General features: G+C 29.9%; 1 protein-coding gene across 1 annotated transcript in view; it reads left to right on the top strand.

Moving 5' to 3' along the window:
* The window catches only part of LOC132754704 (synaptotagmin-12-like), a 72064-nt gene that overhangs the window by 49531 nt on the left and 9928 nt on the right, over nucleotides 1-12605 (top strand). The window lies entirely within an intron of this gene.

The raw sequence follows: 12605 nt of genomic DNA, 5'->3' as shown, positions 1-12605 counted from the left end.
TTTAGTAATATATTCTTCCAATATATCTTGTAGGTATGAAAATGCTAGGAACATTTAGTGCACAAAAAAAATCATATAAATTTTTATTTCAAGTCCTGGACATGTTCCTTTATGATAACCTCTTACTGTTCTGCTTTTTACCATGTAAGAGAAAATGGATAAATGAATTTATTTTATGCTTTTCAGTGGATTACTGATTTATTCGTGAAAATTATATTTGTTAAAATTATCAAAATATAATTTCACACTTTTCAATGACGAAACTACTTTTTTAAGATTTTCCCCATGTGGTACCTCAATTTTATTTTTGCTGACAATTCTGACAATGTCGGAAGCTGAAAATGATAAATAACTTAAAAGTCAAAAGTAGTAAGAAGAAGAAAACTTACTTCTATTCATTCAAATTCCAAATTTCGTCTCTAAATTTTTTTTGTTTCATTTTTTACAGTCTGAAAAATACATTCCTTCCACATGCAAAACTGCTCTTGATGACATTTGCTCCTACGAGCAATAACTGTCGTATGCTTTATGAAAAATTTGAAAGCAATGGCAGCCATCTGCTCGTAGAATAAGTAAACTACCCAGCGTTCCTGAGCCAGCTTCCAAGTTTTCCATTTTCCTATCTGCATTTTTGAATGTTTTCACATCTGTCAACACTTTTTTTTGTCTGTTACAATCCTCAAATAAGTTTTCTTTCTTTTAAAAACTTTAAGGTGTATGGCTAACAAATCCAAATGATATTCCTCTGAATCAAACACAATTATTTTCCTCCCGTGAAATACACAACTTTAAAAAATGGCTTCCGCTTACATTTAACAAAGCCAGGTCTAATATAAATTCGCAGTAGCAGAAATTTGGATGGATGGTTTGACTTTTTCTCCTACATGAATTGTTTATTTTTATTATTAAAACAAGCGAACATTCATATTTTTTTAATAAAATGAATAATATCACCGTCATTTAACGTTGATTGCCGAACTTATTTTATTTTTCAGCTCAAGACTTCTTGTATTTAATGAGAAATTCCGACTAAATGAGGCTCTCAATGGGGAAACCAGATTTTAATATTAACGTTAATATTATGGAAATTTCGTTTATAACTTGTTTTTAAGCATAAAATAAAAAGAAAATTTGTTTGTTTGTTGTGTAAGATGTAATTTTATTTCATCTCGTGAACTTTAAAAACAGTATTCTCACTCGTGGCTACGCCACTCGTGAAAATACTGTTTTTAAAGCCCACTCGATGAAATAAAATTTCATCTAACACACAAACAAATAAATATCCTCTATGTAATGGGTTAACCGATATTCACCTACTTAGAATAATAGTAATTGAATTTATTCAATTGTTTGTTTTTTTTTCAATTTATGAATACAAATTAAGATTGAAAACAAACTAATTTCATCTGTTCATCCAGTAAGTATGTTTATACTTGTTTCTGTATGTGAGCATAGAAAAATAACTCAAAATACCTAAAATATCAGGAATTGATTAATTACAATTCCGACCAGGTGTGTAATGTGTTATTGCATGTCGTTAAGTCGGTATCAGGTACTTGCGCGTTAAACTTCTTGCTTTCTGTCTGTCAGCAATTTACTTACCGATATTGTATGCTTTTGGTTTCCGGTCATATACAGTAGCTTGGTAGAATACATGACCATCATTTATAGTTATTTAAATCAAGAGACATTGGTAGTTTGATATCATGTCACTAATGCCAGGAAACTGTTGCCTATCCTTATACATTGTAGAATATATTAGACCCCTGTAAAAACAGTAATACAAGATCGATTTAGAACCTTTTTAGTGGTTACTTTTCTGATATAACTATCAATTTTTCAACCTTTGTCCTTCGATTGCTGATTAAATGAAGAATGAAGATTGGTGCTCAAATCTCTCACGCCACGTTAACGTTGTCGCCATTTTAGTGAAGACAGTAACGGCAGACATATTTGATGTAATTAATGAAGTATTATTGGACTAAATAAATTAACTATATTGACAGGACAACATTGTTGAGAATCGCTATGCTTCGCATAGCTATATTTATATGAAATCTGTAGATTAAAAATAGAACGAAATAAAATGATTGCAGCGCATGTGTTCCTTGATTTTCTGAATCCTGAATATTATTACGTTTCGTTTCCGTACAACTCTTTTATATTTTAAGTGTCACATGAAGGAAATTTCAGTGCTTTATTCTGTAGATTTGGCTCATAACATGCTCATTTAATTTATATCCACAAAAAGCAGTTAACGTGTAACAACCTTTTGTGTAGCCCTATTCAGAAAACAATTGACTTCTTGATAATGTCTCGTTCGCCAGTCTAGTTCTCTGTCCCATAAAGTTTGAAAGCAATGCTCAGAAATTTTCCATCCGTTTAAAAGTCTTTGTTATTGATGCCAATGTATGTAAATAATTAAAAATAATGTTATTTTTCTATACAAATGTATTCAAATTAATCATTTTATTTAAGAAAAACTCTGCTTTGAAGCATCACAGCAGCTTAAGTACGTTGTAGGAATTGATATTGAATCATCGTGTCGTACAAGTTCTTGTTACCAAAGTTAATTACGTATTCTTGTTTAATTGCTGAAGTTTTTTATAGGTCTTCCGTTTTCTGACAATAAATCTGTGGATCAGATACTAAGGCACATACAATTAACTTGTAGAACAAGAATATTCCATCATTAAACTGAACATGAATTACACAATTACACTTAAGCAAAGACGCAGTCAACAAAGAAATTTCCAGTTGCATCAGTGAATTATCAAAGATAAAGACTAAGACTGGTAACTTGATGACATGGTAACCTTTTCGAAAAAATAACAAAAATATTTCAAACATCGACTTTAGTATCCTCTTAGAAAGTCCAAGAAATCCGTTCATGTGCACCTATATCTTGTCATTTGTTTAAAACGACTACCGATTTGATCAGGAATTGCAAAAGATTTCAACTTTGTATCATATGTCTTTACAATTTGATGTGGTGCCTGTTCGTACGTGCTTCCCAGCTATCGTCAGTTTATGTGTTTATTCTGTATTAAAGTTGCGACTGTACTATGATTAAATTTTTTTCTTTAGGTGTCTGTGGAAGATTGGTATAATGTTCTTGAAGTTTTAAACGGTTTCTGTTTTTATATTGAGGTAATACAATATTTAATATGCACAAAATACGATATCAAGACTTGAAATAGATTTATTTAACCACCTCGTCCAAGAAACGTTAACTTTCTTCTTAAAATAAGGTGTTCATGGCATGATAAAAACGCTTCAGGAGAATGACACTTCCTGTTGTGTTTTTATTTGAAATGCGCGAGCTTCTTGGCGTAAATATTTCTTTACTTTTGTCTTCATAATGATTTCTATTTTCGCCGGAGATTTTTATTTCAAAAACAACTGGATTGTTTCGGTCAATCCATATTTCATTTTTTAGCTGGACACCGTTCCTTAAATTGATTAAGCTCTCAGTTAAAACAATTCATGCGGATATAAGTAATGTACGAAATCTGTTCAATTTGGTCGCTGATAGATATGTCTAATAGAGAAATAATAAATTTTAAACTAGGTTAGCCGCGCACATTAATTATGTAAGATGTGACTTCAAAAACATTTCAATATTTGATATTGTTGCTTCTGATATAATATTTGTCCCAGGTTTAGGTGGAAATCAACACATTCAGTGACAGTCTTTGGCCAAAGTTCTAATCCTTACAAAGAATCATTTTATTTAAGAAAAGCTCGGCTTTAAAGCACCACAGCAGCTTAAGTACAGTATAGGAATTGATATTGAATCATCATGTCTTACAAGTTCTTGTTACCAAAGTTAATTACGTATTCATGTTTAATTGCTGTAGTCTTTTATAGGTCTTCCGTTTTCTGACAATAAAGCTGTGGATCAGATACTAAGGCACATACAATTAACTTGTAGAACAAGAATATTCCATCATTAAACTGAACAAGAATTACACAATTACACTTAAGCAAAGATGCAGTCAACAATCAAATTTCCAGTTGCATCAGTGAATTATGAAACTTTATGATTAATTCTAAGACTGGTACGTTGATAATATGGTTACAATTTTGGAAGGATATCAAAACATATTTCAAACATTGACTTTAGTATCCTCTTAGAGAGTCCAAGAAATCCGTTCATGTGTACCTTTGTATTGTCGTTTGTTCAAAACTACAACCGATTTGATCAGGCATTGCAAAAGATTTCAACTTTGTATCATATGTCTTTACAATTTGATGTGGTGCCTAATCGTACGTGCTTCGCAGCTTTCGTCATTTTATGTGTTTATTCTGTATTAAAGTTGCGACTGTACTATGATTAAATTTTTTTCTTTATGTGTCTGTGGAAGATTGTTATAATGTTCTTGAAGTTTTAAACGGTTTCTGTTTTTATATTGAGGTAATGAAATATTTAATATGCACAAAATACGATATCAAGACTTGAAATAGATTTATTTAACCACCACTTCCAAGAAACGTTAACTTTCTTCTTAAAATAAGGTGTTCATGGCATGATAAAAAACGCTTCAGGAGAATGACACTTCCTGATGTGTTTTTATTTAAAGTGCGCAAGCTTCTTGGCGTTAATATTTATTTACTTTTGTCTTCAAAATGTTTTCTAGTTTCGCTGGAGATTTTAAAAAAAACAACTGGATTGTTTCGGTCAATCCATATTTCATTTTTTAGCTAGACACCATTTAGCAATTCCTTAAATTGATTAAGCTCTCAGTTAAAATGTTTCATGCAGATATTAGAAGCATACGAAATCTGTTCAATTTGGTCTATGATTGATATGTCTAATAGAGAAATAATTCATTTTAAACTGGGTTAGCCACGCACATTAATTATGTAAGATGTGACTACAAAAACATTTCAATATTTGACATTGTTGCTTCTGATATAATATTTGCCCCAGGTTTAGGTGGAAATCAACACATACTGGTGACAGATTTTGCTCAAAGCTTTCCTTCGTAGTCAAAAGAAATGTTTGGCATTTATATAAAATTTCACTGTACTTCATCTCCTTCTTATTATTTTTTTATCTGTTCGAAATCAAATTCCAAAGTTTTCAGTGTTAAAGATTTGAATACTGCAAGCGTTTGCAATTTTCATAAAGATAATCTTTTATTATCGATTCCAAATTGATTTTTCTAAATGTCTATGACCACGCTGATGTTGAAAAAAGATAGGGTTTTAGCTAATAAAAAGAAGCATAGAAAGGTATGTGACATGATCATATTAATCATGCATTTTATGTTGTAGTTTGTTGTTGTTGTTTTTTTCGTCGATTATTCGGTGATTTTATTTTAGACCAATTATCTGCCATTCGAACATTCGATTATTAAATAACCTGTTGCTCATTCGCCATTTGTAAACTTCAAATGTTTTATAAATTCTTATTAAAGTGTATAAAATTATATATTTGCTGTCTAAGGATTATACAATTAATTTTCATATATAAGTTTGATTAAGATGATTACAGAATAACTAGAATGAAAACATTTCTCGGTTAATTATTTTTTCTTTCTTTTTGAAAGCGAGTTGGAACTTTTTGAAACATCGAAGAACCTGCAAAAAAGAAGAATAATATTTTATCCAAGAACATTTTATTCTGATTAAGAACAACATTCGTGTATTTAAATTAACATAGAAATTTTATGTAACTAATCTTTTAAGGTAAAAACAATTTATTTTTACTTTTTTTTTAATTGTTATGAAATATTTCGTCAGATATAGCATTATAATATTTTGTTTTATTTCATTAAAAATTCTGACAAACATGGTTGCATAACAAACAAGCTTTATTTAACATCTGACCAAATGTATCCTTTAAGTTAATTAAACGAGGTTTCCCCTGAAATAGAACTTTATTTTCTGAGTACGAGAAATGACCTTTCATTGGTCTTCCGCTTTTGTTTTTCTTCTGTCTTGTCAGTAATTTGTTTCGACAAGAATGATACGTAAGGATCGACATATACATTTTATATACTCTTACAAATTATTGTTTAAGCATACATTATAGAGCTCTTATTGACTGATTTGTATCTTCAAGAGTAGGTTATCCTACCTGGGGTCCAATCAGACTGGTCGATAGAAAAGGCTGGAGTACCCCATGAAAAATGGCTTAACACCAGATTACTTGTGTTCTTTACTTCCACCTACTGTAGGCGAAAATTTAAGGTACGATCTACGCAATGCTACAAATATTCAGACTATTCGAACACGAACAACTCTTTATCAAAATGCTTTTCTTCCAACTGCTCTGAATAAATGGAACGCCCTTCCAACTGAAGTACAAAATTTACGTTCACTGTCTGCATTCAAATCCCATTTGAGACGAAGCAGCTCTAGTTGTCCGATTTATTTCTATGAAGGCGATAGAAAATGGCAGATCTATCATGCTCGACTTCGTACTGAATGTAGTTCTCTAAACCAGCATCTATTTAAGAAAAATATTTCTCCATCTCCTTTTTGTCAGTGTGGCATAGTGGAAAGTAATTACCACTTTTTCTTTGAATGTCAACGCTATGCTGACAGCAGGGCCTCTTTTCTTAACACTATATCTACTATTTATTCAGCAACTCTCCAAAAGTTATTAAATGGAGACCCAAACATTAGTGATGATGCAAACAGAAGACTGTTTGAAGCCGTTCATACATACATCCGAGAAAGCAGGAGATTCTCTTAAGCATATTCACATCAGCTCAAATCACTAAATACTTCCCATTTAAATCGTCGAACTATCCGAATGATCCATATTTCATTTATTTCTTCTTCTTTTCTATTTTGCTTAAAGTTTCTTCCATCATTTCTTTCTATCTTAATTCTATCTTAATTTACGTTATTTCTCTTTAAATTTATATAACAAAATGATGCAGTCTTGTATTCTCATTTCTTATTTTTGTATATAGTTTTGCTTTATATTATAACTAAATGTTAGAAACAATTTTGACTTTAACTTCTTAAAAACAATGTAAAATCAGATATATTTCAAGCAAGTCACATATACTGTCATACCGTATTTTATGCATTGTAAATCTATAAGGAGAAAGCCTTTATAAGCTCAGCTTTCGGAACCAATCCTTTTTCAACATATCATGTTTGTATTGTGTACATTATTGTCTGTATATATATTGTGAATTTGTTAGAAATAAACTATGTTTAAACTAAGAGTAGTTTTAAGTTTTTAAGTAACACGGAGAAGTTTGCCTGCATGATAATTTCAGTTGTAAATTGGGGAAAATTTGAAAATGTGAGTCCCATTAGCCTGTACTTTGCTTTTAAATCACCTTTTACAGTTACTAATATCTAAGTGACAAAGTTGGGAGTTTACGGAATTTCAGTTTTGAACAAAATAATTTTAAATCATCTAAAAAAAGCAATTAAAATGATAAGTCTCTGGGAGAATTTTTTGTCTGCCTCTAAAGACAAAACTTATTTAATCAATTTGAAGCCATGTCATTAAGCATATTCTTCAGATAATAATAGAAATCCCATAACATTTTACGTTGCTATTTTTATATAACATTTTAAATCTTCTTTCCTAATTAAGATCGTGAACCAGATTGATATACAGAGATTTTTTTCTCTGAGACTTTGATCACATATTGCTTTGTGTTTTTTTACGTGTTTTCAGCACTACAGCCATTTTAAACATAACACTTATTTTGTCTGAGATGTGCATTTCTGATTTGTTTCTATTATTTTAAGTTATATCAGATTATTGTACGACCAGAGACGGTTACACCTTCCTTGACAAACGCCATTATGTATATTCATCACGTTATATCACTATTACTCTAAGATCTCGAGACAGTTAAAGTCAACATTTTAATACCAACTATAGAGTAATTGGGCCGTTGATACAACGTCTTTCATTTAATTATCTGATTTCAGCAGATAAAAACATGATAAATGGGAATTCTTTTCCTATTGTGCATCCCTATTTTGCTTAATTAACTGTATTCGTGCATTAATTTGTTGATGAATTCTCTGAGAAATGTTATTTATGATTAAAACTATCATTTTTTCAAACACCACGCGAATGCATTCAAGTTTTATTATTTAAGAGGTAAGACGGTAAACAAAGAAAGTAAATAATGCACAGAGTAACACAATCTAACGTGTCAAAATTGATCCTGAAATATTTAATATGAAGAAATTTTCATTATCTATTATTTTTTATGCTCTTGAGCGATCAATAATTTGATGACAAATAGTTCCAATATTAATTTCTTTTGTTATAGAGTCTGAATTTTTTCACAATAAACATCATCATTTTAACTGGCGTGTTTCTTTCGGCATTATAAATTATATATTAATACTTGTAAACAATAAAAACATCGAAATTTTTATAAGCATTCTGAAACATGATCAATTTAAAGATATGCACATGTATTCATATATTATTCAAGAATCATCTCGTTCGTGTGCCTATTAGTAAAAAATATTCAGAAATCGTATAATTATTTCCCAAGATAATCCGTCAATTTACTTAATATAACAAACCACTCAGACGTAGGGAAGCAACAAAATAGCAAACAATTTCACGGGACACAAACATCAGTCTCTTGTTCTCAGTGATTGGAAATGTACTTCTTAACATTTCCAGCAACATTTATCGTTTGCAATTAAAGCAGCATGACCATCAGTTGCCAGAGTCAACAATCTGTACATATGGTTGGTATATTTGATCAGAATGAAGTGATATTGAAAGGTATTAAAGGAATTTTTGCATTTGGTTTTATTATATCAGTTATAGAATTTAATATTTAATTCCGTTTAATGACAGAACATTTGAAATGTAATACATGTAGCAGTACAGAAGTTATTTTTTAGAGACTTATTCTCTAACAGGTGATATCTAAATCAAATGTTAATTACTTTAATGGTAATATGAGAAACTTGATGTCATATACCTTACTGAGGTTTAATATTTCCAAATAATGTGTTATATTTTATCTCGTTTCAATATTTTCTTACCGAGAAAGTTAACTTAAATAGAAATGAAAATAGAAAATGCAAATATAGCATCGTGACGTCATGCATTATATTAAATATATATCTTTATGTTTTCTGAATTCAATTTATAATAAATATTTTCTATGCATGAAAAATACCCATTTCACTTCTATTGCGTAGTTTAGTTTTTTTCTTTGCTTTGTTTTGTATAATTCTTCTTCAAAATAATGAAAAACGAAATCCTACTAAAAGAGATGTTTGTTTTAAATGTTATAAAGAACGGATGAACGTTTTTGAAATTCATGATTTCCTTTGAGGTCAAAGATCTCTTAAAGTTGTGTAAAGTGAGATAACGAATACTCATTTTTTGAAGTTACATAATCGTGTTTGAATAGAAAAAAAAACAACAACAGGAAATTCATTGTAGGATCACGTAATCTCACATCATGACCATACCATTTTGCAAGCTCTCCTTTTTGTGCTTCCATTCTGACCTCCTCTTTTTTTTTCTGTCTATTTATCTCCCTTTCTCCCATATCGAATCATGATTTAAATTTTGATATAGGCATTGCATCTTATACACTTGACATGTTCAGCTCCTTTACAAATTACGTCATACGTGGTAGGTATTTATTATCTTCTTGTAAATATACGGAAGGAATTAAATGCAGATACAATAAACTGTTATTACAAAAACTATATCATGTTCTTAATGAAATAAATTGCTAATATCTTTTACAGGAGAGAGTTTCATATAAGCTTTAAGCTTTCTACTCAATCCTGAATGCAATTTATATATTGTAATTTTGCCTGTAAATATTGATGAAGAAATAAATATTGTTTAAACCAAGCTCATATTACATAATAAAGCAACTGTTGGTATATACCGTCATCTTCCATCAATTTAGATTTATTTTTCTTTTAATTCAGAAGCTTATAAACAAAATTGTTTGAGAAATGGCCTTGAAAAATTCATTATTAAAATACCGTTTTAAATAAGAAGTAAATGGTTATTTTCCATTATTATTTGGTCTATAAACAACACCTACACGTATTGCCATGATACTGGAATATGTCCTTGTCTTTAAAACATTTATACCTGATTCAACGGAACTTTTAGCAGACAATTATAAAAGCTGGTAAACATATGAAAATTTTAGGTGACACTTTAATTACCACTATAAATTCTAATGTAATATAGGTCAATGTTCTTGTCATAATATGTTTTCTTCTTTCGGTATGTAGAATCGTTTTTTTTTATAATGTAGTTCTGTATGTCAAGTAATATATTTTCTGGTTGCCATTGTATACTTGTCAGCTTATAGATTAATAGCTGGACAGCAATAAGAAATTCCTCGGAACATTTCAGCACTAAAGTTAAAATAAGTCCCGCAGACATTGACCTAGTATAACAAAAATCTGTCGAAATATATAGGTTTCAGTTTGATTTATCTACGGATATTTTGTCAAATTGAATGAAACATATATAAAGAAATTCACATGCAAGTGAGAAGTAATATATCAAGTGACCTGTATAAGATTTGTTATAGTTTCAAATAAAGCCAAACCATTTTATATGTGTTCAAATATATGCATATTAATTCAAACACTTTTTTCCAAATTTTACTGTTTTGATATATGTTTCATTTGTTTCATATAACATTTGGATAACATTCAATAATAGCGTGGAATGTTTTCATCAAAATTGAACTTCTTAGCTCAATAATCTTCTATACGACCTAATCTTATTAAATTACTAGTTTTGCTTAAGGAGATATCTTATAAATTATCTCTAAATGTCAAGCGGTGTTGTATTGTGTGGGTATTATGTCAGTCAGTCAGTAAATAAATTATTGATAGGTTATTAAACAGATATCAGCAATTCTTAAATCTTATAAATGTGTTCAATGTGCGTAAGCCAAAGATTAAAATTTGTTCCAATCGATAAGTTAATTATATGTCAAAGAAAAACGCAATAATGACTCAATGGCGTTCATATTCTGACTTTCTGTAATCTCGCTGAAAAACTACTTTTTCTATAAACAAAATGCTTCTTATTGATGGAAGAAGAACTAGACGTCAGTAGAACAATAAGCAAAAGAACAAACTTAATACATATACTATCAATATATGAAGATTTACTAGATGGTAAAAGAATTGGTCAAGATTTTGGTCTTTCCTTGTATTTCATTGATGATGTCCAAAATCAACGTAATTGTATATTTAACCAGAACATTTTAAAAATGTCTCTATCATCGATAATATAAACTACTAGCAGTATTCACATTAAAACATCAAACATGTAATTATAGTAAAATTTGGAATTTAGAAACATCGGCAGATGTTTTAATACAGCGGTAATCATGAAACCTTCAATGTGACACTATCGTGACATTCCATGAAGAGCGGCGTATGGTCCCCAAATAAGATATTAAGTGGAATTTTAAAGGGGAATCAGAGGTTATGAAGCCTGCACATCACAGATAAGACGTCAAAAGACAAATTTAAAAAGCAGGCAACATATTCTAAGGGTAATTCAACATTATTCAAGTAGGAATATTGGAACGACCCATCTAGAAAAATGCCAAAAAGTGAAAACTAAAAATACCACAAACACAGAAATAATGTGGTGCTGAACTATTTTTAAGGATCGGAAATTTAACATCACTCACTTTCCTTTTACATTGGTATTCTTCGTGTAGTTGACAACGTTGTTTTGTGGATTCCTTGTCTGGAAGGAAATAAATCACGACATAAATTTATTTATTACAAGTCACTCTATCATATCAGATTTTAGTTTCATCAATCTTGGCACTATGTAGAACTTATTCTAATCATTTATTTTCCACAAGCTTGCAAGTTTAATGAATCTCTCGCTCCTGCTTGGTCTATTTTGGTCTGAAAATTACTTTTGTGACCGGAGACATTAACACACTGACATAAGCCATTGCTTTGCTGCTTACTCACGTTATACCTCTATTATCTATATTACAGATAGACCTCTAGACGGTTAAAACATGTTATTTAGTGTTGTTTTGGAGAGTAAAGATGTTGTTGACGTGCCGTCTTTTAGTAAATTGCCTGCAATTATTTGCCAGGAAATTATATTTGATTATATTGATTTGTCATTGTTTTGTATTGATCAATTTTCATGACATACCTGCACTTGGTAATAAAATATGTTTTTTTAGATCCTCTCAAACATTCCGAATGAATTTAGTATCATTCAAATGTCATGTGCATCCATCGGAACTATTTTAAGAGATTTCTAATATAATATATGATGAAAATGAGAAAGCAATTTAAGAGTTTTATTGTCAGTAAACTAGGAAAAATACAGAAGCTATTAACGAAGAAATATATTTTAAAAAAGCATGAATAAAAAACTTTGATAACGTATGTTAGGCCTAACCTAAAATGAGTCATTGTATTCAAATACAATCAGATATTTATCAAAAGTTAAAATTTATAAACGCACTTGTGATTTTGTCAGTACCGATGTAATTTTCACGATTTTCGTATGTAAAGATTCATGAAAGATTAATATAAAATTTAAAATTTGGCTTATTATATACTTTAGTATTTGTTTGTGTATCTTTATTTCGTTTCGATGCTGTATATGATAA

The sequence above is a fragment of the Ruditapes philippinarum genome, unplaced genomic scaffold (assembly GCF_026571515.1).
Source record: "Ruditapes philippinarum isolate M1 unplaced genomic scaffold, ASM2657151v2 ctg804_1_1_1_1, whole genome shotgun sequence".
NCBI classification, from domain to species: domain Eukaryota; kingdom Metazoa; phylum Mollusca; class Bivalvia; order Venerida; family Veneridae; genus Ruditapes; species Ruditapes philippinarum.
This window is presented reverse-complemented; position numbering and strand designations above follow the sequence as displayed.